This window comes from Meles meles, chromosome 3, assembly GCF_922984935.1.
Source record: "Meles meles chromosome 3, mMelMel3.1 paternal haplotype, whole genome shotgun sequence".
Taxonomy (NCBI): Eukaryota; Metazoa; Chordata; class Mammalia; order Carnivora; family Mustelidae; genus Meles; species Meles meles.
In genome coordinates this window covers 79513099-79540477 of record NC_060068.1, presented here as the reverse complement: position 1 = coordinate 79540477, position 27379 = coordinate 79513099, and the positions used below count along the sequence as shown (strand labels likewise).

Here is a 27379-nt window from a genome sequence, read left to right as displayed (position 1 = left end):
AAGACAGCATGGTACTGGCCTAAAAACAGACACATTGACCAGTGGAACAGAGTAGAGAGCCCAGATATGGATCCTCAACTCTATGGTCAAATAATCTTCAACAAAACAGGAAAAAATATACAGTGGAAAAAAGACAGTCTCTTCGATAAATGGTGCCAGGAAAACTGGACAGCGATATGCAGAAGAATGAAACATAACCATTCTCTTACACCGTACACAAAGATAAACTCGAAATGGATAAAAGACCTCAATGTGAGACAGGAATCCATCAGAATCCTAGAGGAGCACATAGGCAGTAACCTCTTCGAGATCAGCCACAGCAACTTCTTTCAAGATTTGTCTCCAAAGGCAAAGGAAACAAAAGCAAAAATGAACTTTTGGGACTTCATCAAGATCAAAAGCTTCTGCACAGCAAAGCCAACAGTCAACAAAACAAAAAGGCAACCCACGGAATGGGAGAAGATATTTGCAAATGACAGTACAGACAAAAGGTTGATATCCAGGATCTATAAAGAACTCCTCAAACTCAAAACACACAAAACAGATAATCATATCAAAAAATGGGCAGAAGATATGAACAGACACTTCTCCAATGAAGACATACAAATGGCTATCAGACAGACACATGAAAAAATGTTCTTCATCACTAGCCATCAGGGAGATTCAAATTAAAACCACATTGAGATATCACCTTACACCAGCTAGAATGGCCAAAATTAGCAAGACAGGAAACAAGGTGTGTTGGAGAGGATGTGGGGAAAGGGGAACCCTCTTATACTGTTGGTGGGAATGCAAGTTGGTGCAGCCACTTTGGAGAACAGTGTGGAGATTCCTTAAGAAATTAAAAATAGGGGCGCCTGGGTGGCTCAGTGGGTTAAAGCCTCTGCCTTCGGCTCAGGTCATGATCCCAGGGTTCTGGGATCGAGCCCCGCATCGGGCAGCCTACTTCCTCCTCTCTCTCTCTGCCTGCCTCTCTGCCTACTTGTGATCTCTGTCTGTCAAATAAATAAATAAAATCTTAAAATAAATAAATAAATAAAAGAAATTAAAAGTAGAGCTTCCCTATGACCCTGCAATTGCACTGCTGGGTATTTACCCCAAAGATACAGATGTAGTGAAAAAAGAGCCATCTGTACCCCAATGTTTATTGCAGCAACAGCCATGGTCGCCAAACTGTGGAAAGAACCAAGATGCCCTTCAATGGACGAATGGATAAGGAAGGTGTGGTCCATATACACGATGGAGTATTATGCCTCCATCAGAAAGGATGAATACCGAACTTTTGTAGCAACATGGACGGGACTGGAAGAGATTATGCTGAGTGAAATAAGTCAAGCAGAGAGAATCAAGTATCATACGGTTTCAATTATTTGTGGAGCATAACAAAGAACATGGAGGACATGGGGAGATGGAGAGGAGAAGGGAGCTGAGGGAAATTGGAAGGGGAGATGAACCATGAGAGACTATGGACTCTGAAAAAGAACCTGAGGGTTTTGAAGGGGCGGGGGGTGGGAGGTTGGGGAGCCAGGTGGAGGGTAATAGGGAGAGCACATATTGCATGGAGCACTGGGTGTGATGCAAAAACACGAATACTGTTACGCTGAAAATAAATTAAAAAAAAAAAAAGAAGAAGAAGAAGAAGTTGCCATGGCCAATGTCAAAGTGGTTACAATCTATGTTCTCCTCTAGGATTTTGATGGATTCCTGTCTCACACTAAGGTCTTTCATTCATTTAGAGTTTATCTTTGTGTACGGTGTAAGAAAATGGTCCAGTTTCATTCTTCTGTATATAGCTGTCCAATTTTCAAAGCACCATTTATTGAAGACACCATTTTTCTTCCATTGGATATTTTTTTCCTGCTTTGTCAAAGAACAGTTGACCAGAGTTGAGGGTCTATATCTAGGGTCCCTATTCTTTTCCATTGATCCGTGTCTGTTTTTGTGCCAGTACCATACTGTCATGGTGATCACAGCTTTGTAATATATCTTGAAAACAGGCAACGTGATGCCACCAACTCTGTTTTTCTTTTTCAATATTTCCTGGGTGATTCGGGTCTTCTCTGGTTCCATACCAATTTTAGAATTGTTTTAGCACTTTGAAAAATGCCACTGGTATTTTTATTGGGATGGCATTGCAAGTATAGATTGCCCTGGGCAGCACAGATACTTTAACAATGTTCATTCTTCTGATTCATGAACATGGAATGTTTTTCCATCTTTTTGTGTCTTCTTCAATTTCTTTCATGAGTGTTTTTGTAGTTCCTAGAGTACAGATCCTTTACCTCATTGGTTAGGCTTATTCCAAGGTATCTTATGGTTTTTGGTGCTACTGTAAATGGAATTGATTCCCTAATTTCTCCTTCTAGTTACATTGTTAGTGTATTGGAAAGCAACTGATTTCTGTGCATTGATTTTGTATCCTGCTACATTACTGAACTGCTGTATGAGTTCTAATAATTTAGGGGTGGACTCTTTTGGGTTTTCTACGGAGTATCATGTCATCTGCAAAAAGAGTGAGTCTGATTTCTTCTTTGCCAATTTGGATACCTTTTATTTCTTTTTGTTGTCTGATTGCTGTTGCTAGGACTTCTAGTACTATGATGAACAACAGTGGCAAGAGTGGACATCCTTGTTGTGTTCATGATCTCAACAGGAAGGTTCTCAGCTTTTTCCCCGCTGAGAATGATATTTGATCTGGGGGTTTTGTAGATAGTTTTTACGAAACTGAGGAATGTTCCCTCTATCCCTACACTCTGAAGAGTTTTAATCAGGAAAAAATGCTGTATTTTGTCAAATGCTTTTTCTGCATCAGTTGAAAGGGCCATATGGTTCTTGTCTCTTCTCTTATTAATGTGTTCTATCACACTGATTGATTTGAAAATGATGAACCATCCTTGCATCTCAGGGATAAATCCCACCTGGTCATGATGCATAATCCTTTTAATGTACTGTTGGGTCCTATTAGCTAGGATCTTATTGAGAATTTTGGCATCCATATTCATCAGGGATATTGGTCTGTAATACTCCTTTTTGATGGGGTCTTTACCTGGCTTGCGGATCAAGGTAATGCTGGCCACATAGAATGAGTTTGGAAGTTTTCCTTCTGTTTGTATTTTTTGAAACAGCTTCAGAAAAAAAAATATTATTTCTTCTTTGAATGTTTGGTAGAATTCCCCCAGGGAATTTATCAGGCCCTGGACTCATTTTTTGGGAAGTTTTTTGATCACTGCTTCAATCTTATTACTGGTTATTGGTCTATTCAGGTTGTCAATTTCCTCCTGTTTCAGTCTTGGTAGTTTATAGGTTTCCAGGAATGCTTCCATTTCTTCCAGGTTGCTTAATATATTGACATATAGTTGTTGATAATAACTTCTAATAATTGTTTCTATATCCTTGCTGTTAGTCTCTCTCCCTTTCATTCATAATTTTATTAATTCGGGTCCTTTCTCTTTTCTTTTGGATAAGTCAGTGGTTTATCAAGCTTATTAATTCTTTCAAAGAACCAGCCTCTATTTCACTGATCTGCTCTACTGTATTTCTGGTTTCTAATTCACTGATCTCTCCACTAATCTTAATTTTTAATTTTCTTAATTTTTCCTGTGCATCACTGAGGCTGTATTTGTTGTTCTTTCTCCAGCTCTTTAAGTTGTAAAGTCAGTTTGTATATACCAGATTTTTCAGTATTTTTGAGTGAGGCTTGGATGGCCATGATGGCTATGTACTACCCCCTTAGGATAGCCTTTGCAGTATCCCATAGGTTTTAGACCAATATGTTTTTGTTCTCACTAGTTTCCATGAATTGATTACGTTGTTTGATTTCCTGGTTGACCCAAACATTCTTAAGCAGGATGGTCTTCAGTTTCCAAGTGAATGAATTTCTTCCAAATTTTTTCTTATGATTGAGTTCCAGTTTCAAAGCACTGTGGTCTGAGAATATGCAGGGAATAATCTCAATCTTTGTCATCAGCTGAGACCTGATTTGTGACCCTGTATGTGGTCTATTCTAGAGAAAGTTCCATGTGCACTCGAGAAGAATGAATATTCTGTTGTTTTAGGGTGGAAAGTTCTATACATATCTATGAGGCCCATCTGGTCCAGTGTATCATTCAGAGCTCTTATTTTCTGCTTAGGCGATCTGTCTATTGCTGACAGTGGAGTGTTGAGGTCTCCTACTATTAATATATTATTGTCAGTATGTGTCTTTCTTTTGGTTAACAGTTGGCTTATGTAGTTGGCTGCTCCCATGTTGGGGTCATAGATATTTACAATTGTTAGATCCTCTTGTTGGATAGAACCTTTAGGAATGATACAGTGTCCTTCCGTATCTCTAACTACAGTCTTTAGCTTAAAATCTAAATTTTCTCATATGAGAATTGCCACCCCAGCTTTCTTTTGTAGTCCATTGGCATGAAAAATGGTTCTCCACCCTCACTTTCAGTCTGGATGTACTTTTAGGTTCAAAATAAGTCTCTGTAGACAGGATATGGATGGGTCACGTCTGCAATCCTGTGATGTTTCATGGGAGCATTTAAGCCATTCACATTAAGAGTGATTATTGAAAGATATGATTTTATTGTCATCATGTTGTGTGTGAAGTCCTTGTTTATAGATTGTCTCTGTAAATTTCTGTTCTATATCACTCTTGGGGTCTTTCTACTTTTACAGAACCCCCCCCTTAATATTTCTTGCAGGGCCAGCTTGGTGGTCACATATTCTCTCAGTTTCTGCCGATGTTGGAAGCTCTTCGCCTGTCCATCTATCCTGAACAACAGCCTTGCTGGATAAAGTATTCTTGGCTGCATGTTCCTCCCATTTAGTACCCTATGTCTTGCCAACTCTTTCTGGCTTGCCTCTGTGACAGATTCAACATTATTCTGATGTTCCTCCCTCTATATATAAGAAATCTCTTCCCTCTCTCTGCTTTCCAGATTGTTCTCTTGGATCTAAGATTTGCAAATCTACTATTATATGTCATGGTGTTGGTCTGTTCTCATTGATCTTGGGAGGGGTCCTCTCTGCCTCTTGGACATGAATGTTTGTTTCCTCCCCCAGACTAGGGAAGTTCTCAGCTAAAATTCACTCCAATATATCTTCTAGACTTCTCGCCTCCCCCACCCTCTCAGGGATCCCAATAATGCTGATATTGGAATGTTTCACTGAGTCATTAATCTCTCTCAGTTTGATTCCTTGGGTCTTAATTTGTCTTTCCCATGCTGCCTCAGTTTCCTTCTTTTCTATCACCTTATCCTCTAGCTCACTAATTCGTTCTTCTGCCTCACTTACACTGGCAGTCAGAGTATCCAGTTTAGACTGCATTTCATTCATAATATCTTTAAGTTCGGCCTGATTAGATCTCATTTCTGTCCTTAGAGAGTCTATATTGTCATTAATATTTTTCTCAAGCCTAGATATCACCTTGATAATTGTTACTCTGAACTCTATTTCTGACATCTTGATTATACCCATTTGCATTAGTTATGTGGCAGAGGCCACAGTCTCTGATTCTTTCCTTTGTTAGGGGTTCCTCCTCTTAGTCATTCTATTGAGGGCTAGTTGAGGGAATGTACAGAGTCCAAATTATTGACCACAACCCAAGCAAGATGCACCTGTTTTATGGGACCTTAGGGTTGTCAGCCTCTTGCTCTTCCAGGCTGTCTTCCGAGGGAGGGGCCTGCCATGCTGTTACTGAGGCAACCCTGTTTGGGCAGAGCTGCCCTGACCCCTCTGGGGGAAGGGATGGGCTCAGTGTAAATCGATTTCTGGGGACTTTTGTTCTCAGGCAGCCTTCTGCATCTCTTCCGAGAGTCAGAGCAGAAGTAACTGCATCCAAACCTAAGTCTCAAAACAGAGAGATTGCAGTCTGATCTTCACTGAACTCTCCAGGCCATAATGTCTCCGATTCTGTCTGTGCTGCTAAAAACCACAGCATCCTGGTGTTCGCTTTGGCAGCACATATACTAAAACTGGAATGATACAGAGAAGATTAGCATGGCCCCCATGCAAGGATGACACACAAAACCACAGCATCCTGGGTTATGCACCCCGTAGCAGCACTCCCAGTCCTTGCTCCAGGGTCAGGCACATCTATGTCTTTTGTGCTTCTAAAGCCACAAGTTGCCCCCTGTTTGCATGTGCATCCCTGTAGCTCCAGGTTTCAGTCTGTGGCACTGCACTAAAGTCCCTTCCCTGCCACTACTGGTCTTTGAGTCTGTGCTCAGTCCCCAGCAAGGGAGGCTTTTGCCTTCCTGGCTCAAGATCACAGAGGTTCCCTCCCCTTGATCTTCCGATACCTGCCTGAACAATCACAATCACAGCTCCCCACTTCATACCTTGAGACTAAATGCCAGAGAGATTCTGTTTGTAGACATCCAGATATATCGTCTGATTTCGTGGGTTTTCAGAATGGTCTGGTAGATAACCAGTTCAATTCAGGGGACCAATTGAAATAGGGTCCCCTTCTCCTCCACCACCTTTATTTCAACCTAACACTCAAATTTGTTTTTTAAGATTTAATTAATTTGACAGAGAGAGATCACAAGTAGGCAGAGAGACAGGCAGGGTGGTGGTGGGGAAGAAGGCTCTCTGCTGAGTAGAGACTGATGTGGGGCTTGATCCCAGGATCCTGAGATCGATCATGACCTGAGCCGAAGGCAGAGGCTTAACCCACTGAGCCATCCAGGTGCCCCTTCAATTTTTAATACCATTTTGATATAAAGTATTATAACTTATAAAGTGTTATAACTATAATAGCAACCACTTATAGAGTTAACACAGTAACCTTCTGAAATTTCACTTTAACTGTTACATGTGTTATAATTTCGACAGATCACAAAGAGAAAATTTGTGCTTAGAGAGAAGAGACCAGATAATAAACTTTAATATTTCCATGTGTACTTGAAAGGGGTATCTGGAAGTATTTTATTTTTTAATAATACATATTTAATGAAAAAAATTATTATTTTCCAAAATAAAACATTTAGTTAAAAGAGGGGCACTGGTTTGTTTTGTTTTTTGAATATAGTATAGTTGAAACACAATGTTACATTAATTTCAGGTATACAACATAGTGATTCAACAAATTTATACGTTATACTACTCTCACCACAATTACAGCCACCATCTATCACCATATATTGTTATTATTATATCACTGACTATATTCCCTATGCTGTGTTTTATTTCCATGACTTACTCATTCCATAACTGGAAACCTGTATCTCATACTCCTCTTCACACATTTTGCCCATTCACCCTCCTCTCTCCTCTCCTCTGGCAACCATCAGTTTGGTCTCTGTATTTATAAGTCTGATTCTACTTTTTATTTGTTTATTGCTCTATTTTTTTAAAATTCCAAATATGAATGATATCACATAGTATTTGTCTTTCTCAGTCTGATTTATTTCACTTAGCATAATACCCTCTAGGTCCACTGTGTTTTCACAAATGGAATGATATTGGGGGAGGGGGGCTTGGTCAGAGAGAGAAAGAGAGAGAGAGAATCTTCAGCAGACTCCACAGCCCAGTGTGAAGCCTGACATGGGCTCAATCTCACAATCCTTAGATCATAACCTGAGCCAAAATCAGGTTTTAGTAATCAGTCACACAGTTAACTGACTAAGTCATCCAAGCACCCAATGATCTCATCTTTTTTAAGACTATGTAATATTACTGTGTGTGTGTGTGCACACACCCTTGCTCATTCATCTATCGATGAACCCTTAAGTTGCTTCCATGTCTTAGCTATTGTAAATGATACAATAAACACTGGGTGCATGTATCTTTCTGAATTAGTGTTTTCATTTTCCTTGGATTTGTAAATGCCCAGTAGTGGAATTACTGGATCATATGGTATTTCTATTTTTAAGTTTTTAGTGAAACTGACTAATTATTACAACTTATGCTGTATCCTCCAGTATTTCTTATCTAAAAACTGATCTGATGCACTCTTAACTTATTTAATACATCTGTGAATCTGGAACTAAGTAGAAAGACCTCTTCTACATCACTGAGCTAGCTATTATGAAGCCCATAAAAATTATTCTAGATATAAAGTCCTTATTCAGAGTATATTACACATATAATTTTAATCATCTTAATAGTCTGTTTTCTTGATATACAGATAATAAAAAGTAAAACTTAAAAAGGAACAAGAAATTATTATATCTCTCATTCTGCCAAGGAGCAGGAAAATAGAAATGTGTTTTAGAAGTATTTACATCAATAAGGTAAAAAAACAAAACAGCATTTGTTATATATATTATTTCTATTGAGCCTGGAGAAATGAGGCATTACCATACATAGGGTTTCTAAAGGATATTAATTAAATCACTTTATATTGCGGTTTACATTGGTGATTTTTCAAACCACACAGTCATCAAGTAATGTCACCTTTACTTCAATAAGATACTAATATGACTATTATAAAAAATAGAAACATTTCAAAGGAATCTGACTGATATTAAAAAAAACAATAAACCTTTAAAACCTGCTCCTTTACACCTTGAGAAAATGGATGGTTCTAAAGCAAAGGGAAGTAAAAAATAATTTAAACAAACTCCCTAAGGCCAAAGCTGAAAAATTTGGGCAACAAATTAAATAATAATAGTATTAGTTTTAAATCCAAATAAAATAAGTATCTCTATGTTCATAGTTATATAAGCAAATAACTAAAAGCAAAATAAGTAAGAAAGAAAAGCCAGGTATATCTTACAGAAGAATTCTAAATAATACCTGTGTTCATATCATGTGAATGTGCACTGAAGGCTTGAAATACATTTCTTTGAAAGTGTCTAAGTGATGTGTATCTCAAACAACCCACACAGAATTAAAAATACTACCCTTGAAAAACTAGCAGGTGACTAAAAAAAAAGTCCTACTTATTCAGGACACAAATATATAAAATGTATGTGGTAAAATTCATAAAATGAGTATTAAGGAGATAGACTTATAAACGAATTATATATTTTCCTGAGATTTAAAATAGAATGTGTGTGTATAAAATAAACCTATATATCACAATAGACAGACTCTCTCCATCTTTCTAAAAAAGTATACCTTCTAGCTGAACCGAACAAACCACCCTTTAAATCTCTTTCAGAAAATAGGAACCAACTTATATTTAGGAAAGCTTTTTAGTTTCCTTAAAGTGAAGATATTGTTTCTGAATAGATATAAATGAAATTATATCTAGAGTATCAATAATTTCATATAAAATGTGGAAGAAGCTGAAAAGGGATAGAATTAAAATAAGAGCAGCCATGAGTTGATGAATAGGTGATGTGTAAAGGGGTACTCAATAGACTGTTAGGTATTTTTGTGATGCTTAAATTTTTCCATAATTAAAAATTTGAATGTGAGTTTTGACTAATGATCTACTAAAAAGCTATAGTACTCAAGACACTATGGTACTAGTGAAAGAATAGACAGATTAATGTGACAGAACATAAAAACAGACCCACATGGGGACGCCTGGGTGGCTCAGTTGGTTAAGCGGCTGCCTTCGGCTCAGGTCATGATCCCAGAGTCCTGGGATCGAGTCCCACATGGGGCTCCTTGCTCGGCAGGGAGCCTGCTTCTCCCTCTGCCTCTGCCTGCCACTCTGTCTGCCTGTGCTTGCTCTCTCTCTCTCTCTCTGACAAATAAATAAATAAAATCTAAAAAAAAAAAAAAAAAAAAAAAACAGACCCACATGAATATATAGCCAACTGATATTTGACAAAGGGGCAAAGGCAAATCTATGGAGAAAATGCAGTCTTTTCAACAAATGGTGCTAAAACAACTAGACATTTATGTGAACAAAAAAAAAATCAATCTAGACCCAGACCTAATAATCCAAAAATTCATTCAAAAAAAGGTTTACAGGGACACCTGGGTGGCTCAGTTGGTTAAGCAGCTGCCTTCGGCTCAGGTCATGATCCCAGCGTCCTGGGATCGAGTCCCACCTGGGGCTCCTTGCTCAGCAGGGAGCCTGCTTCTCCCTCTGCCTCTGCCTGCCAGTGCTCACTCTCTCTCTCTCTCTGACAAATAAATAAATAAAATCTTTAAAAAAAAAAAAAGGTTTACAGTTATAAAACATAAAAACTATAAAATTCCAGAAAATAACATATGACAAACTCTAGATGAATCTGAATATGATGATGATTTTTAGATAAAACACTAAAGAATTAGTCCATGAAAGAACTAATTCATTAAGCTGGATTGCTTTAAAATCAGAAACATCTGCTTTGCAAAAGACAACGTCAAGACAAAGAAAAGACAAGCTACAGACTTGGGAGAAATATTTGGAAAAAGCATACCTGATAAAGTTGTTACCCAAAATAACATGGAAGGCTTTTTTTTTTTACACTTCACAAAAACCTCACAGGTCCAGTTACCATCTGTCACTATACAAATTTATTACAGTATCAATGACTATCTTCTCTATGCTACTTATAACCTCCCAATGACTTACTTATTTTGTAACTGGAAATCTGTAACTTCTAATCCCCTTCACCTATTCCACCCATCCCCATAACCCACCCCTCTCTGGCAACCAGTTTGTTCTCTGTGTCTCTAAGTCTGTTTGTTTATTTTGTTTCTTAGATTGTACTTATAAATGAAACCATACAGTATTTATCTCTGACTTTCTTCATTTAGCATAATACTTTCTAAGTACACCCATGTAATTGCAAATGGCAAGCTTTTATTCTATGTCTATTCTAGGCCTAATATTTCACTCTGTGTGTGTGTGTGTGTGTGTGTATCACATCTTTATCCATTCATCCACTGATGAACTCTTTTAGGTTACTTCATACCTTGGCTAGTGTAAATAATGCTACAATGAACTTATGGGTGCAGCTACAACTTTTAAATTAGTGTTTTCATTCTCTTTGAAAAATACCCAGAAGTGACAATGCTGGATCATATGGCGATTCTGTTTTTAATATTTTAAGGAATCTCTATACTGTTTTCCACAGTGGCTGCACCAATTTACATTCCCACCTATAGTGCATGATAGTTTCCTCTTCTGTACTTCCTCACCACTTGTTATTTCTTTTTGTTAGGTAATGGCCATTCTGACAGGTGTGAGTTGATACCACATTGTAGTTTTTATTCATACTTTCCTGATGATGAGTGATACTGAGTATCTTTTCATGTGTCTGTTTGCCATCTGTATCTCTTCATTGGAAAACTCTATTCAGGTCCTCTGTCCATTTTTCAATTGGATTTTGTTTTATTGTTGTTGAGGTGTTTATATATTCTGGATATCAACCCCTTATCAAATGTATCATTTGCAAGTATCTTTCCTCATTCAGTTAGGTTGCCTTTTCTTTTTGTTGATGGTTTCCTTCGCTGTATAAAAGCCTTTTAGCGATGCCTGGGTGGCTCAGTTACTTGAGTATCTGCCTTCAGCTCAGATCATGATCCCTAGGTCCTGGGATTGAGTCCCACATCAGGCTCCTGCCTCAGTGGGGATCCTGCTTCTTGCTCTGCCTGTCCCTCCCCCTACTTGTGTTCTCAATCTCTCTGACAAATAAATACAATCTTAAAACTAAACAAACAGGGGTGCCTGTGTGGCTCAGTGGTTAAGCGTCTGCCTTCGGCTCAGGTCATAATGCCGGGGTTCTGGGATCGAGCCCCACATTGGGCTCCCTGCTCAGCAGGAAGCCTGCTTCTCCCTCTCCCACTCCCCCTGCTTGTGTTCCCTCTCTCGCTTTGTCTGTCTCTCCCTGTCAAATAAATAAAACCTTTAAAAAAAAAAAAACTCAACAAAAAAAGCTTTTTAGTTTGATGTAGTCCCATTTCCCTTTTTTTGGGGGGGGCTACTGTTGCACTTAACTACTGAAGACACACACCCCCAAAATATTTTTATACCTCATAGCAAACTGATATGTATTCTTCCGGGATTTTAATGGTTTCAGGTCCTACATTTAAGTCTTTAATCCATTTTGTGCTTATTTTTGTACATGGCAAAAGAAAGTGGTCCACTTTTACCAACACCATTTATGGAAAGACTCTTTCCCATTCTATATTCTTGTCGTCTTTGTCATGAATAGACCATTAGGGGTGGGTTTATTTCTGGGCTCTCTATTCTATACCATTGATCTATGTGTCTACTTTCGTGCCAGTAACATACTGTTTTGATTACCACAGCTTACATATACTTTGAAGTCAGGAAGCATAATTTCTTTAGCTTTGTTCCATGTTCCCAAGATTACACTGGCTACTCAAGGTCTTTAGTGTAGTTACATACAGACTTCAGACTATTTATTCTAGCTCTGTGGGAAATGACACTGGTATTCTGATAGAAACTGCAATGAATCTGTAGATTGCTTTGAGTAGTTTGGACATTTTCACTATTAATTTTCCTTATACATGAGCAGGGTATATCTTTACATTTATCTGTGTTGTCTTCAATTTCTTTCATCAATCTCTTAAACGTTTCAGGGTACAAGTTGTTCAACCCCTTGGTTAATTTTTCCTAGGTTTTTTTTTAAATATAAATGTATATGGGATTATTTTCTTAATTTCTCTGAGAGTTCATTGTTAGTATATAGAAACAACAGACTTCTGTATACTAATTTTGTTTCCTGAAAGTTTACTGAATTCGTAAGTTACTTCTAACAGTTTTTTGAGTCTTTAGGGTTTTCCATATCTGGTATCATGAAATCATCAATACTCACAGTTTTGTCAGTCTTGTCCTTTCCAACTTATATGTCTTTTATTTCTTTTCCTTGCCTAACTGTTATGCCTAGGACTTCCAATACTATGATGAATAAAAGTGGCTAGAGTTAGCATCTTTGTCATATCCCTGATCTTAGAGGAAAAGCTTTCATTGTTGACTGTGATGTTAACTATGGATTTATCATATATGGCCTTTATTATACTGAGGTATGTTCCTGTTATACCCACTTGGTTGAGAGTTTCTATCATAAATGGATGTCAAATATTTGCAAATGCCTTTTCTGCATCTTATGAAATGATCCTATGACTTTTAACCTTTGTTTTGCTAATGTGGTACATCATGTTGATTGATTTGTTAACCCATTCTTGCATCTCTAAAACGAATCCCACTTGGTCATGGTGTATGATCCTTTTAATATATTGCCAGAATTCAATTTGCTGTTCGTCAGGGATACAGGCCTGTAATTTTTTTTTTCTGTTGTGTCTTTGGTTTTGCTATCAGGGTAACTCTGGCCTCATTAAATGAGTTTGGTAGTTATGCTTCCTCTTCAATTTTTTGGAGTAAGTTGAGAAGGACAAGTATTAACTCTTTTTCAAATGTTTGTTAGAATTCACCCGTAACACCACCTGGACCTAGACTTTTGTATGTTGGGTGTTTTTGATTACTAATTCAATTCATTTTAAGTGGCTGATCTATTCAGATTTTCTCCTTCTTCATGATTCAGTCTTCGAAGATTGTATGTTTCTACGAATTTATCCATTTCTTATACATTGTCTAATATGTTGGCATATAACTATTTATAATATTCTCCTGTAATCCTTTGCATATCTGTGGTATTGTTTACAATTCCTCCTCTTCCATTTCTAATTTATTTCAGCTCTCTTTTTTTCTTGATGAGTCTGGCCAAAGGTTTATTGATTTTGTTTAACCTTTCTAAAAACAAGCTCTTAGTTTCACTGATCTTTTCTTTTCTTTTTTTTTTTTTTTTACATCTCTGATCTATTTCAAAATGTTATTTTTATTATTTCCTTCCTTCTACTAACTTTGGACTTCATTTGTTCTTTTTCTAGTTTCTTCTTTTTTTTTTTTTAAGACTTTATTTACTTGAGATAAACCGAGAGACAGAGCATAAGCAAGGTGAGGGACAGAGGGGGAGGGAGAAACAGGCTCCCTCATGAACAAGGAGCCTGATGTGGGGCTTGATCCCAGGACCCAGAGATCATGACCTGAGTTGGAGGCAGGGGCTTAACCAACTGAGCCACCCAGGGGCACCTTTCTAGTTCCTTTAAATGTAAAGTTAGAGGGTTTGATATTCCTCTTTTTTCTTGAGGTAGGCCTATATTACTATGAAATTCCCTCTTGAAACCATTTTTGTTTTGTCCTAAAGATTTTGGATTGCTGACTTTCCATTTTTGTTTGTCTCCAGGTATGTTCTGATTTCCTCTTTGAATTTTTCATTGACCCACTATTTAATACCATGCTATTTAGTTTCAATGTGTTTGTGGTTTTGGTTTTTTTTTCCCACTTTTATGTAACTGATTTTTAGTTTCATACCATTGTGGCCAAAAAGGAGCTTGTTATGATTTAAATGCCAATTTTATGGAGACTTGCTTTGACTTACTTTGTGGCCTACTGTGTGATCTATCTTAAAATACTGGTACCCAACGGTTTTTCAAACCAATTTGTATGGTATACATTTTTCATCCCTTCACTTTCAGTCTGTACATCATTACATCTGGAGTTTCTTGTAGGCAAAACCTGTAAGGGTCACATGCTTTTATCTATTCAGCCATATTATGTCTTTTGAATGCAAAACTTAGTCCATTTACATTTAAAATAATTATCAACAGGTATATGCTTATTGCCACTTTAACTGTTTTCCATTTTTGCAGTTCCTCCCTGTTCCTTTCTTTTCTATCTTTCTTTGTGGTCTGAAAACTTTCTTCAGTGTTATGTTTGGATTCTTTTTCCTTTGTATATTTACTTTTTAAGTTTTTTTCTTTGTGCCTACCATGAGGTTCCCCATTTAACATCTTATGTATGTAACAGTCACTTTTAAGTTGATAGTAAATTAATGTTGAGCACATTCCAGAACTTTATTTACCGCACCCATTTAATATTTCTGGTGACACTTTTTTTTTTTTTTTTAAAGATAGTGCATAAAAGAGAGACAGTACACATCCAAGCAGGGGAAGGGGCAGAAGGAGAGAGAGAATTTCAAGCAGGCTCCATGCCCAGCACATGCCCAGGACACGGGGCTTAATCTCACAACCCGGAGATCGTGACTGCGCCCCCCGCAAAAAAAAAAGAGCCAGCACTTAACCAACTGTGCCACCCATCTGCCCCTCGACACATTTTACATCTTTTTATTTTATGTACTCCTTAACTAATTATTCTAATTATTGCATCTTTAATTAATTTTACTACTTTGTCTTTTAACCTTCATACTTGTTTTATAAGTGTTTGATCTACAACCTTTATTATTTATTTACTTTTTCTGGTGAGATTTTTAGTCTCATATACTTTACTACTAATTAGTGCCTTCTCTTTTTAGTTTACGGAAGTTCCTTTAACATTTCTTGTAAGACCACGTTAGTAGTGATGGACTCTTTTAGCTTTTGCTTATTTGGAAAACTCTTAATCCATCCTTCAATTCTGAAATAATAACCCTAAAGGTTAAAAATATCTTGATTGCCAGTTTTTGCCTTTTAGCACTTGGGATATGTCATTTACTTCCTTCTGGCCAGTAAAGCTTCTTTTGAAAAATCTGCCTACGGCCTTACAGGGTTTCCCTTTTACATAATATGTTGTTTTCTCTTGCTTCTTTTATGATTTTTCTCTTTATCCTTAATCTTTACCATTTTAATTATGTGTCTCAATTATGTTCATCTTATCTGGAACTTTCTGGGTTTCCTGGACCTAGATGTCTCTTTGCTTCCCTAGTTTTGGGGGAATAAGTTTTGGGGCATAATTTCTTCAAATAATTTTTCTGACTCTTTCTCTTCTCCTTCTGGGACCCCTATAATGAAAATTCAATCCTGCTTGATGTTTTACAAATGTCCCTTGGGGTATCTTCACTTAATTTTTTTTTTTTTTCCATTTTGCTGCTCTGCCCGATGTTTTGTATTGCTTTGTCTTCTAGTCTGCCAATACATACTTCTCTTTCAACCATTTGGCTGCTGCACCCCTCCAATGTATTTTTCAGTTCAGTTATAAATTCTTTTAGGTATTTACATTTTCTATCTCTTTGTTCAAATTCTCACTGTACTTCTCCATTTTTCTCTGGAGAACCGTGAGCATCTTTATGACCATTACTTCGAATTCTTAATCTGGTAGGTTGCTTATCTCCATCTCATTAGTAACTGTTTCTAGGTATTTACCTCGTTCTTTGGTTTGAAACATATTCCTGTTTGTCCATTTTGTCTGTCACTCTGTTTTTCTATGTGTATTAGGGGAAATGATTATGTCCCTCAGTCTGAGCATTGGTCATGTGTATAAGCTGTTCCATGTGGATCAAAAATGTTATCTCCTCTGGCCATCAGAGCCAGGGACTCTTACATGCACCCCTTAGGTAGGTTTTATGTGTCCAATGGCTGCGATAGGGCTGTGGCTGCTGCACAGGAGTGGAAACACTCACTTGACCTGGCTCAGCCACTATGTGGGGCAAGCAGGGTTCAAATTGTTTGACCAGTCCAGTTACAACTCGGTCTCCACTTGAGGTGAGTGAGGCTAAGGACTTATATCTGGCCCAGTGATGGGTGGAATACTGTCCAAGGAGGGCAGGGCTGAACATGCTTGCTTGGCCCTGTTGCACCTTCAGTGCTACATGGGACAGACAGGGTGTGGGGTGCTTGGACAATCTGGTACAGCCTGGATGGACAGAGCCCTCTCTCCAGTGCTAGCTAGAGAGACAGAACCAACAATGATGACTATTTGCTCTATCACCAGCAAGTCAGGATGAGATTGCAAAAATAGTATCCACCAGCACTTCCATCCCTAGACAAAAAAACTTATAGTTTCCTATCTCTCTGGCAGGCGCTTTAAAATTAGTAAATGGGTCTCCCTCATTTATGCTGGTGTGTTTTCAAACTGCTGCTTTTACACTTATCTTAGGACAGGTGGGGTTTGCACTTGAGCCCTTTAAGACCAAAATCTCTCTTCCCTATAGTTCTATGATTCTTTCGGTCTTAATCCACAAAAACCAGGTATTTTGGGACTTGTCTTCCTGGTGCAAGCCCCTAGGGCTGGGGTGCCTAAAATGGGACATAATACCTTCACTCCTCAAGGGAAAAATCACATATTTTGGAGACTCCTCCTCATTGTGTGGTCACTATATCTGGGATAAGGTTGTGGATGAGGCCATGTCTTTGCCTCTCCTACCCATCTCAATGTGTCTCTTTTGTCTTTTGGTGTGGAAGTGCTATTCACCCACTTCTCAAGTTCTTTTCAGAGGAAAATTATTCTACTTATAGCTCTAAGTTTGTTGTGTACATGTGAAGAGGTGAGTTCAGTGTCTTCCTATGCTGCCTGAATCCCCCTGAATAAAAAACTGTTACAACTCTACAATAAGAAACCAAACAACTCAATAAGCAAAAGATCTGAGCAGACAAATCCCCAGAGAAAATATACAGATGACAAATACACATATACAAAGATGCTTAACATCATATGTAATCAGAGAAATGTAAACAAAAATGAAACAATAAGAAGGTATCACTACATTCCTATGAGAATAACCAAAATCCAGAACACTGACATTACTATATGTTAGTGAGGATGTGGAGCAACAGGAACTCTCAATTCACTGCCAGTGAGGATGCAAACTGGTACAGCCACTATCAAAGACAATTTGGCAGCATCTTAGAAAATTAAATATACTCCTATCAAAGGATCTAGTTAATCATGATCATTGGTCATACTCAAATGAGTCCATACAAAAACCTCAGAAACTCAAAGGAGTCCTACACAAAAACCACTTTTTAAAAACCTGATTTATAGCAGCTCTGTTCATAATAACCAATTCCTGCAAACAATCCTTCAGCAGGTGGAAGGATTCATAAACCACTGTACATCTAAACAATGGAATATTATTTGGTGCTAAAGAGAAACAAGCTATAGAGCCATGAAAAGATGTAGAGAATCCTTAAATGCATATTACTAAGTGAAAGAAGCCAATCTAGAAAGGCGACAAAGTGTATTATTTCTAGCTATATGATACTGTAGAAAAGCAAAACTATGGAGAGAGCAAAAAACTGTTAATTGCCAAGGTTTGTGTAGGGGAGAGAGATGACTAGGCAAAGCACAGATAACTCTTGGGGCACTGAAACTATTCAGAAGACTATAATGGTGGAGTCATGTTACAGAATATTCAACACCAAAGGTGAACACTAATGGAAACTATGGACTTCATGTGATAACCGATGTATTAATATACATTCACTGATTATAATAAAGGTTCCACTGTAGTACAGAACACTGATAGTGGGAAAGTTGAGTGTGTAAATAAATAGGGAGTACAAATGACCTCTGAACAACACAGAGGCTAGGGGCAATGACACCACCACCCCCAAGTCAAAAATCCAAGCAAAACATAGAATTGCTCAAAACCTTAACACTGTTGATCAGAAACCTTACCAATAACATAAACAGTCAATTAACACATATTTTGCATGTTATATGCATTATATACTATATTCTTAAATAAAAGAGAAAAGAAAGTATTATTAAGAAAATCTTAAGGAAGAGGAAATACATTTACAGTACTGTATTTGAAAAAAAAAATCACATTTAAGTAGAGTCATGCAGTTCAAACCTATGTTTATCAAGGGTCAACAATATATGGAAACTGCACTTTCTGCTCTATTTTGTTATGAACCAGAAGCTTCTCTAAAAAATAAACTATAATTAAAAAAAAAAAGAACCAGTGGGGGTGCGGGGGCGAGAACCAGTGAGTTTAGTATCTGAACCTATCTCATGAATATAGGCCTCCCTTCACTGTGTAATGACCACACCAAATGCTAATATAAAAACATCAGAATAAAATTAGCTTTTCATTTTGCTCTAAAACATTTACTTTCTGTAAAGAGAAATGTTATTACATTAAATGTAAGATTTATGAAAGTAAAAAAAAAATTACCTCCTACTCTATAAACTGTATTTATAAATTCACAGTTTATACAACTTTAAAGTACCATTATTATTACATAGACTCAAAGAATAAAGATGAAATTATGCTTAAGTAGTAATACTATACATAAATGTTTTACCTGAAGCTCCAAACGCAAATGTTAACAAAAATTATAGTAAGTCAGTATTTAAACCCACAGTTTTTTACTCTGAAGATAAACTTTGATTTTAAGAGATCTTAGAACAGAGGGAGACTTGCTCATTTTACCTCAATGAATCTTAACTAAGAAATAAACACAAACTATGATCTTTATGTTAGTTCAACAGGAGTAACAAGAAATAAAAAATAAAACTGACAATTAAAAATTACATAATATAAAATCTGCTTCCATATGAAAACTGGTGAAGGAATCAAATACCCCTGAAAAACATCTTCTTCTCCAACATGTGACCAATAACACTGGAGTCAGTACAAATAAACAACTCAGCTGAAGTAATCCCTAATGTTAACAAAGATTTTTCACAAATATCTTAGTGGATCCTTAAACAACCCCATGAGGTTAGCAAAGCAGGTATTCACTGTCTTTTTCACAAGATGAAAGAACTGAGGTACACAAGCTTATTTGAATTTATCAGTAATCTCAGACTGAAAGTGGTGGGGCCAGGATTTTACCTCTAAATCATAATTCCTCATCTTGTCCTCTCTCTCGTTAACTTGGCATTTATAAAAAGACACTGAATGTATCCACTTGCCTTCTAAATTCAGTGATAGCCTAGTGGACCCTAGCATAATCTTAAGATTTGTACCAGGATAAAAGAATCTCTGCAGTCTGCTGTGGACACAGACTATTACCTAATGCTTAAAAGCTATGCAGAGGAATACATCATAACAGTCTCATGTGATCCGAGATACCTGTATGAGCACAGTAACAAAATACCATAGATTGGGTGGCTTAAATAATAAACATTTAATTCTAAGTTTTAGAGGCTGTCAAGTCCAAGATCAAGGTGTCAGCAGACTGGGGTCCTGGTAAGAACCTACTCCCTTGCAGATGGCTGCCTTCTCATTACATCCTCACATGACAGAGAACGAAAGAGGAAGCAGCTCTCTGGAACCTCCTCTATTAAGGACATTATTCCCATGGTGAGGCCCCACCCTCACGACTCCACTTAAACCGAATTACTTCCAGGGTGCCTGGCTGTCTCGGATAGTAGAGCATGTGACTCCCATTCAGGCTTATAAGTTTGAAGCCCATGTCAAGTATAGATACTACTTAAAAAGAAAATAAGATCTTAAAAAATTGAAAAATAATAAACCTAGTTAACTTCCCTGGTGCCCACCTCCAAATAGCATCACCCTTAGGGTTAGGAATTCAACATATGAATTCTGGGGAACACAAACTTCAGTCCACAGATACCACAGCAACACACTGGTGGTACGTCTCTGTGACACTAAAAAAACCAGAGTGGATAGGTGATTAGCAATATTGTAATCACTTAGTTAAATTAACTATTCAGTATGGATATAGAACACCTTATCAGAGAAATATATCCACTAGGGAAAAAAAAAGTCATGTTTAATAAAAATTTAAATTTAATATTTTTCTCAAAGAAAGAAAGAAGAAATCTCTCTCCCCCAAAATTATGTCTATACAAAACAAACCAGGATATGTATACTGGTTTGAGAATTTTTCCTTTCATGAGGTAAATGCTATGCTCTTCACTTTACATGTTTTATATCACAGCCCAGTGACCACTATGCCACACAGGTGGAAGTGTGGGTTTTAGGACCATTGAACACTGAATCTCCCCCAATACATCACAATTATGGGAACACCTGTGCCCAGTAACTTTCTGTTGAGCCACTATGGAAATTCACAGTGTTCAATTGCCCACAGCACTTTTCATTTCTTATGACTATACATTCAGCTCCAATATGTAAGAATGCAGCAGTTTCCAAACTTTGTTACTAAGAAATCTAGATCTATGTAAGGCTTTTTTTCAAGTTTTTCTGAAATAAAATATACTCATGACACATGCTGAACTTAAGTCTAAGGGTTCTAAGACATGAGAAAGAAGAATCCTAATTATATGAAAACTAAATAATTCCTATCTAATGATGAGGAATAAATAAGAACTGCTTTTTGTTATGAGAATGTATTGTAGAGTGCTTCTCATTCAATCATAAGTTATGAAATAAAATTAAAATCAACCTAAGTAGAACTAATCATGATTCTTCATGTATTCATTCTCTCTTTACCTTACCCCCCAAAATAAAGAAAATATATTAGAGAAGGAAATGTCTGATGAATTGAAATTAATGAATGTAATTCTCCTTTAGGACGTTTTTTAAAAAGAAGAAGGTTAGAACAGAGGTCTTAAAATATTTGTAGACATTTCAAAGAGGAGGGAATAAATCAGTAAAGGTTTTTTTTTTTAATCTTATGGAGAACCCTAAAATTCATATTTTAGGGAAAAAATTATATTTTATGGGGAAAAATCTATACTACAGATAAAGCAAGGGTAGGAAAATTAGGGTTCCAAGACACACCAATTTAAAAACTTTAAAAGGCAAAGTCTAGGCTATGAGCTCTTTTTTTTTTTTTAATTTTTTTTTTTAACTTTTTTATTTATTTGACAGAGAGAGATTACAAGTAGGCAGAGAGGCAGGCAGAGAGAGAGGGGGAAACAGGCTCCCTCCTGAGCAGAGAGCCTGATGTGGGGCTCGAACCCAGGACTCTGGGATCACGACCTGAGCTGAAGGCAGAGGCTTAACCCGCTGAGCCACCCAGGCGCCCCTAGGCTATGAACTCTTTAAATAAAACATAAAACTTTACAAAGGGAGCATTTATTCCTGATTAATTCCAAAATATGCATATGTCTAAATTAAATTATAACCATTGAGTCACTTCTAGCAGTTAAAGTTGTTCTAAAAATAATATATGGATAACCAGTTGAATACAAAGCTAAGAATTAGAATTGATTGTTCAGAGAGTAGAAACTGGAGATAAGGAGCAGAACATATACTTACTCTACAATGCAGCAATTCCACTCCTATACAAATAAAAACATATGTCCACACAATGACTTGTGACAATGAAGACAAAGGAAAGTTACAGCTCATAGCATATAGCAAAGTTCAGAGCTCAAGCACAAGCAAGTGCAGTCTGTGTCAGAGACAGAGATAAATTGTGTGTGTGTTACAGAAATTCTATGTTAAAGAAATGAAGAGGTGTAAAAGGCATAATTTGATATTCACCCACACATATACCATTTATTTCATTCTTCATTCCCTTCTACAGTTACGAATTACAAGCTATTACCACTTCTCTTCAAACTAAACAATTTCTTGCAGTCTTTCTTGTAACACAATTTCCCCATGTAGGAATTTTTCAATTTTGTTCTTCTGAAAATGTCTTCATTCCACCTTTATTTTTGAAGACTGGATTTATTCAACATGGAATTCTTTGTTGATAGTTTTTCCTGTCAATAATTTTAAGATGATATTCCATTGTTTTCTAGATGCCACTGTTTCTGATCAGCAGTTAAGTCGTATCACTATTCTTCTGTATATAATACACTGTTTATCTCTGCCTGCTTTCAGTGTTTTTTTCTCTTTTGATTCAGAAGTGCAACTATGCTATGTTTAAGTGTGACTTTTTACTTGTTTTGCTGGAGAATCTGTTAAGACTGTTAAGAATTTGTTAAGTTTCTTGGGTCAGTGTGCTTGGATTTTCCTCCTTCAACTAAATTTGACATTTTTTCAGCCTTATTTCTGCAGGTATTATTATTTCTGCTCCATTCACTCTTTCCTCTCCTTTTGGGAATTCACTTACAGTTATTTCATTCTCTTTGATATTATTCCACATGGCTCTGAGACTCTTACCTTGTTTTTCTGACTACATAATTTCTACTGATTTACCTTTAGGATTCTTGACTCTTTTACTGCCTCTTCTCGACTACCAAGCCTGTCTAGTATATTTTTCATTTAATCATTGTATTTTTCAGTCCTGGATTTTCCATTTGGTTCCTTCTTACAGTGTCTTTTTCCTGTTCAGACTGTTCATCTGTTCATTCGACACAACTATACTGCTTTTAGTATTCTGGCCATATATTTAATAGCTGCTTTGCTTATCTGTAAGTGCCTTTTCTTGATTATACTGAGGAGACTTTCTATTGACTGGTTTTTCTCTTGAGCAGCAGTTATGTTTTTGTTTCTCATGTCCACTGATTGTTTTAAAATTGTATTCTGGATATGATCAACCACACACCATGAAAGTCTTCCAAATACTACATTCCTCTAAAGTGTAATGGCATTTGTTATAGCAGATACTTTACTAGTCTCCAACTACAAACTCTATGTGGCCAGCAAGTGAAATCTCCATTTAGTTCTTTTATTTTCTAAGTGCTGCTTTTTTGTTAGACCCACTAGAGTCTTTCCCACACATCCACACTTTATTGTTCAGCCAAGGATTTGGATCTATTTACTACGTATTCCCAGGGGTTCACCCTTCTGTGGCTGCCACTCCCTTTTGGAATTTCCCCCAAATATTTAGGTATTCAGCCAGTCTTGAAGTCTGTTCTCTGACAGCTATGTAAGTAAGGCTGTGGCTTTTTCCATCACTGTAGGAATCTGGTGAGTGATTTCAGAAAAAAACCTGCAAACTCAAAACCTCACACCTTGAAATTTCAGCCTTGTATATATAGAATCTCTGGTTTTTTTCCCTACTTTTGACTGTCTTACAGTGACTTTAGAATGGCTGGTGTTTGCGAAAGTTTTCTAGCGTTAACCAAATTAAGGCATTCCATTAGCAGAAGCTGAAACGCTAAGTCCATGAAGTACATCTCAATTGCAAGTCAAACGTCTTAATGCTTTTTATGTGAAAATAAAACTTTCTCATATACCTCACCTCCACATTCCATTTTCCTCACTCTTCCCATTACATGCCATTGAACCACATTATTGCCCATTCCTAAACCCACCATCTATAAGAGGAATGTAGTTATTAACATTAACTAGACTAGATTGGGCTGAGGAGCAACATGGCATCTTTAAAAGTATGTGAATGCTCAATCGCTACAGAAAATCTATTTGCAAAGAAGATCTTTTCCAATGGGGTAGGCTGTTGGAGACATCTAACAGTGCTGCATTCTCTACATAACCTAGACAACAATGCACTGGAAGAATCTGTCTGATATGACTATTTTGGAACTGTGGAATCTACTGAAAGCTTGCTACTTCCAGGAAGACTAGTGACTTTAAGATATATATCAGAAATTTAAAGTCTAGGGGTACGTGGGTGGCTCAGTGGGTTAAACTCTCTGCTCAGCGGGGAGCCTGCTTCCCTTCCTCTCTCTGCCTGCCTCTCTGCCTACTTCTGATCTCTGTCAAATAAATAAATAAAATCTTTAAAAAAAAAAAAAGAAAGAAAGAAATTTAAAGTCTATACAGACACAACTAAATGGATTACAGAATGGAATAAAACTGGATGCTTCTAATTACCACATCATTAGTTTACATAAAATCGTAATCTTTTCTGAGGTGAACATAGAAAACTACTAAGTAGCAAAATCACACAATTAAAGATTAATGTAAATAACTGAATGTCAGAAGACTGAAATTCATTATTAAATGTATTCACCCCTTTATGCTATAGTAATAAGGCTAACACAGAGAAAAATATAGGGAAAAATGGATGATACAGACAAGAGAAATTAAAATGATGTAAGTATGTATCGGGAAAAAAGCTCAGGAAGAAAGAGAAAACTTAGCAGACAGACACAAGAGAAGGGCAGAAAAATGGACCACATTTCTTAACTTCTTAAACTCTAAGTCTCTCCTCCTAAAAGTAAGTTGGTACATGCTAAAAGTCATAAAACACTTAAAACTATGAACATTCCAGGACTTCTAGGTAAAGATGGTGAAATAAAGACAGAGGATATAATCTCTTTCCACAATATAAAAAATGTGAGGAAAATAAAAATGTAAAAGTAACAAAGTTCACTCAATACTAACCAAACAAGAAGGTCACAATCTATTGGCACAAACTTAAGTTTTAAGTTTTTTAAAACAGCAGATTCTAGCGAAACATATTCTTTGCTTCTTGAGAATGTTCCTTAATAACCTTCTACTCGGGCACCTGGGTGCCCTTCGGCTCAGGTCATGATCCTGAAGTCCCAGGATCCAGTCCCACATCAGGAATCCCTGCTGGGCAGGAAGTCAGCTTCTCCTGCTGACCTCTCTCTTCTCATGCTCTCTCTCATCTCTCTCTCTCTCTCAAATAAATAAATAAATAAAATTTTTAAAAAATAAATAAACTCCTCCTCCCCAAATTTAGACAGAAGAAAACAAAGAGTCATTCTTATCTTTTCACTCTACTGGGGGCGTTTGGGCTGGTGACAGAGGTTATTGGTGGAAACAGGTGGTGAGGAGAAGCAGGTCGGAGAGTAAACAACAAAGCTGACTCTCCCTGAAAGAGGTGAAGAGACTCAGAGGTAACACTGTCCAAAAGAAACTTTTATGATAAGGAAACATTTTATTTCAGCACTATCTAATACAGTAGGTACTAGCTACATGTGATTATTGAGCACTTAAAATGTGGCTAATGCATGTGAGGAACTGATTTTCCATTTTAAATAGCTACATGGGGCTAGTACTCCCTATATTGAACAGCACAGTTCTTGGATTAAACAATGAATAATGAAAAACAATGTAAAGATCAAGCCTATTTCTCCACAGAAAAACACTAGGTGGCATGAATGCTTGTATAGAGCATTTAGGAAAATACTAGAAAAAATGCTCAGGCATTCTAAAAAACAAAACAAAACAAAAACAAATCCTCAGTCTCTGCTGAGGCTAAATCTACTATCCCTCAAATTACTCCTTTCCCCAAATGCCAGACTACTAAACCAAAAAAGAATGTAACATAAAATACACACAACTCAAATTGAAACTGAGAGGAAGAAACCAACTCTATTTAGGTATGCTTGTATAAAACTAAGAAGTCACACTGTATCAGAACAAACCTCTGTACCACAGCTTCCCAAGTATTTACAATATGAAAAGAGCACAAAACCTGTGTAACATATTCACAATGCACATTAAAAAAATGCAAAAGAAGGGCACCTGGTGGCTCAATGGGTTAAAGCCTCTGCCTTCAGCTCAGGTCATGATCCCAGGATCCTGGGATGGAGCCTGGCATGGGGGCCCTCTGCTCAGCGGGGAGCCTGCTTCCTCCTCTCTGTCTGCCTCTCTGCCTACTTGTGATCTCTGTCTGTCAAATAAATAAAATCTTTAAAAAAAATGCAAAAGACAAATCATTCTGGGATAAATACTCCGTTTCAAAAGTAAATTCTCCATACTAAGAACATGAACTCAAGACAACACAAGCTCAAAGATGAGGTGATAAAATTATATAATAAAGGAAATATAAGACTGAACCCTGACTGAATAAAAGCCAAATAACTATAATTACCAAATTAAGTAAAAACTGTTAAAGAAAGATAGAGGGAATGCCTCGTTGGCTCAGTTGGTTAAGTGTCTGCCTTCAGCTCAGGTCATGACCCCAGGGTCCTAGAACTGAGTCCTAAATCAAGTCCTATATCAGGCTCCTTGCTCAGCAGGAAGACTGCTTCTCCCTATGTCTGCTGCTTCCTGGCTTGTGCATGCGCGCACGCTCTCTCTCTCTGTCCCTGACAAATAAATAAATAAAATCTTAAAAAAAAAAAGACAGATTAGATCAATGAAAATTAAATTACTGATAAAAAGACTTGAGATAATATAAATGCATATAAAAAGACAAAGCAATTTTTTTAAAAGGTGAAAGTAGAGTAAGATTGTAAAATAGAATAGCTGGCATTTCTGAAGCATACAAATAACAAATGGAACAAAAAAAAAAACCTGGAAGAGCAAAAAAAAAAAAAAGAATTCAAAAAAATTCTACAAAATAAAGAAAGTGAATATGTAGATCATTTAGGATGACTCCCTCTGAGATGCAAACTTACTAATCTTTACACATTACAAAGAAAGAAAAATAGATTTCTGGGGGTTACAAACAAACAAACAAAAAAATCAATTTACCTGCAAAGAAAAAAAAGTCTGTGGCTATAGGGAGAGCCCTCTGAAGAATAAAAAAAAAAAGGTATGACCCAAAACTATTATATCCAATCAAGATGCCAAATATAAAAATAACATGATAATTCAAATACATAAGGCCTAAGAAAATACTGATTCCCTAAAGAGATGAAAATATAACTATACAGAAATAATATTTGCCAAGTCATAATTAAATGAACATTTGTTAAAAAATTATAATACAACAATATAGCAAAGATGGAATAATAAAAGCATGAGACAATTTAGAAGAATGCCGTATCTTCCATTTCTATAATAGGAAATCAATATAAAATGTCTAAAATTCGTAAATCAAGAAAGAGCAAAACATACACATTACTAAAAAAATGCACATTACTTAGAAATGGAGGAAGTTAAATACATACACATCTAAAAGAATTTGAGGTAACTAATTCAGGAGTGGGGAAGGGTGGAACAGGAAAATGTTTCTTATAAGCCATGTAAGTATTATTTAC

At 36.8% G+C, this 27379-nt stretch overlaps 1 protein-coding gene and 1 non-coding gene across 2 annotated transcripts in view; one reads left to right on the top strand and one right to left on the bottom strand.

Moving 5' to 3' along the window:
• AP3B1 (adaptor related protein complex 3 subunit beta 1) overlaps positions 1-27379 on the bottom strand; it is a 284643-nt gene that overhangs the window by 175653 nt on the left and 81611 nt on the right. The window lies entirely within an intron of this gene.
• LOC123939501 lies at positions 5934-6037 on the top strand. The gene has a single exon (XR_006817882.1). It is a non-coding gene; the product is annotated as a U6 spliceosomal RNA (small nuclear RNA).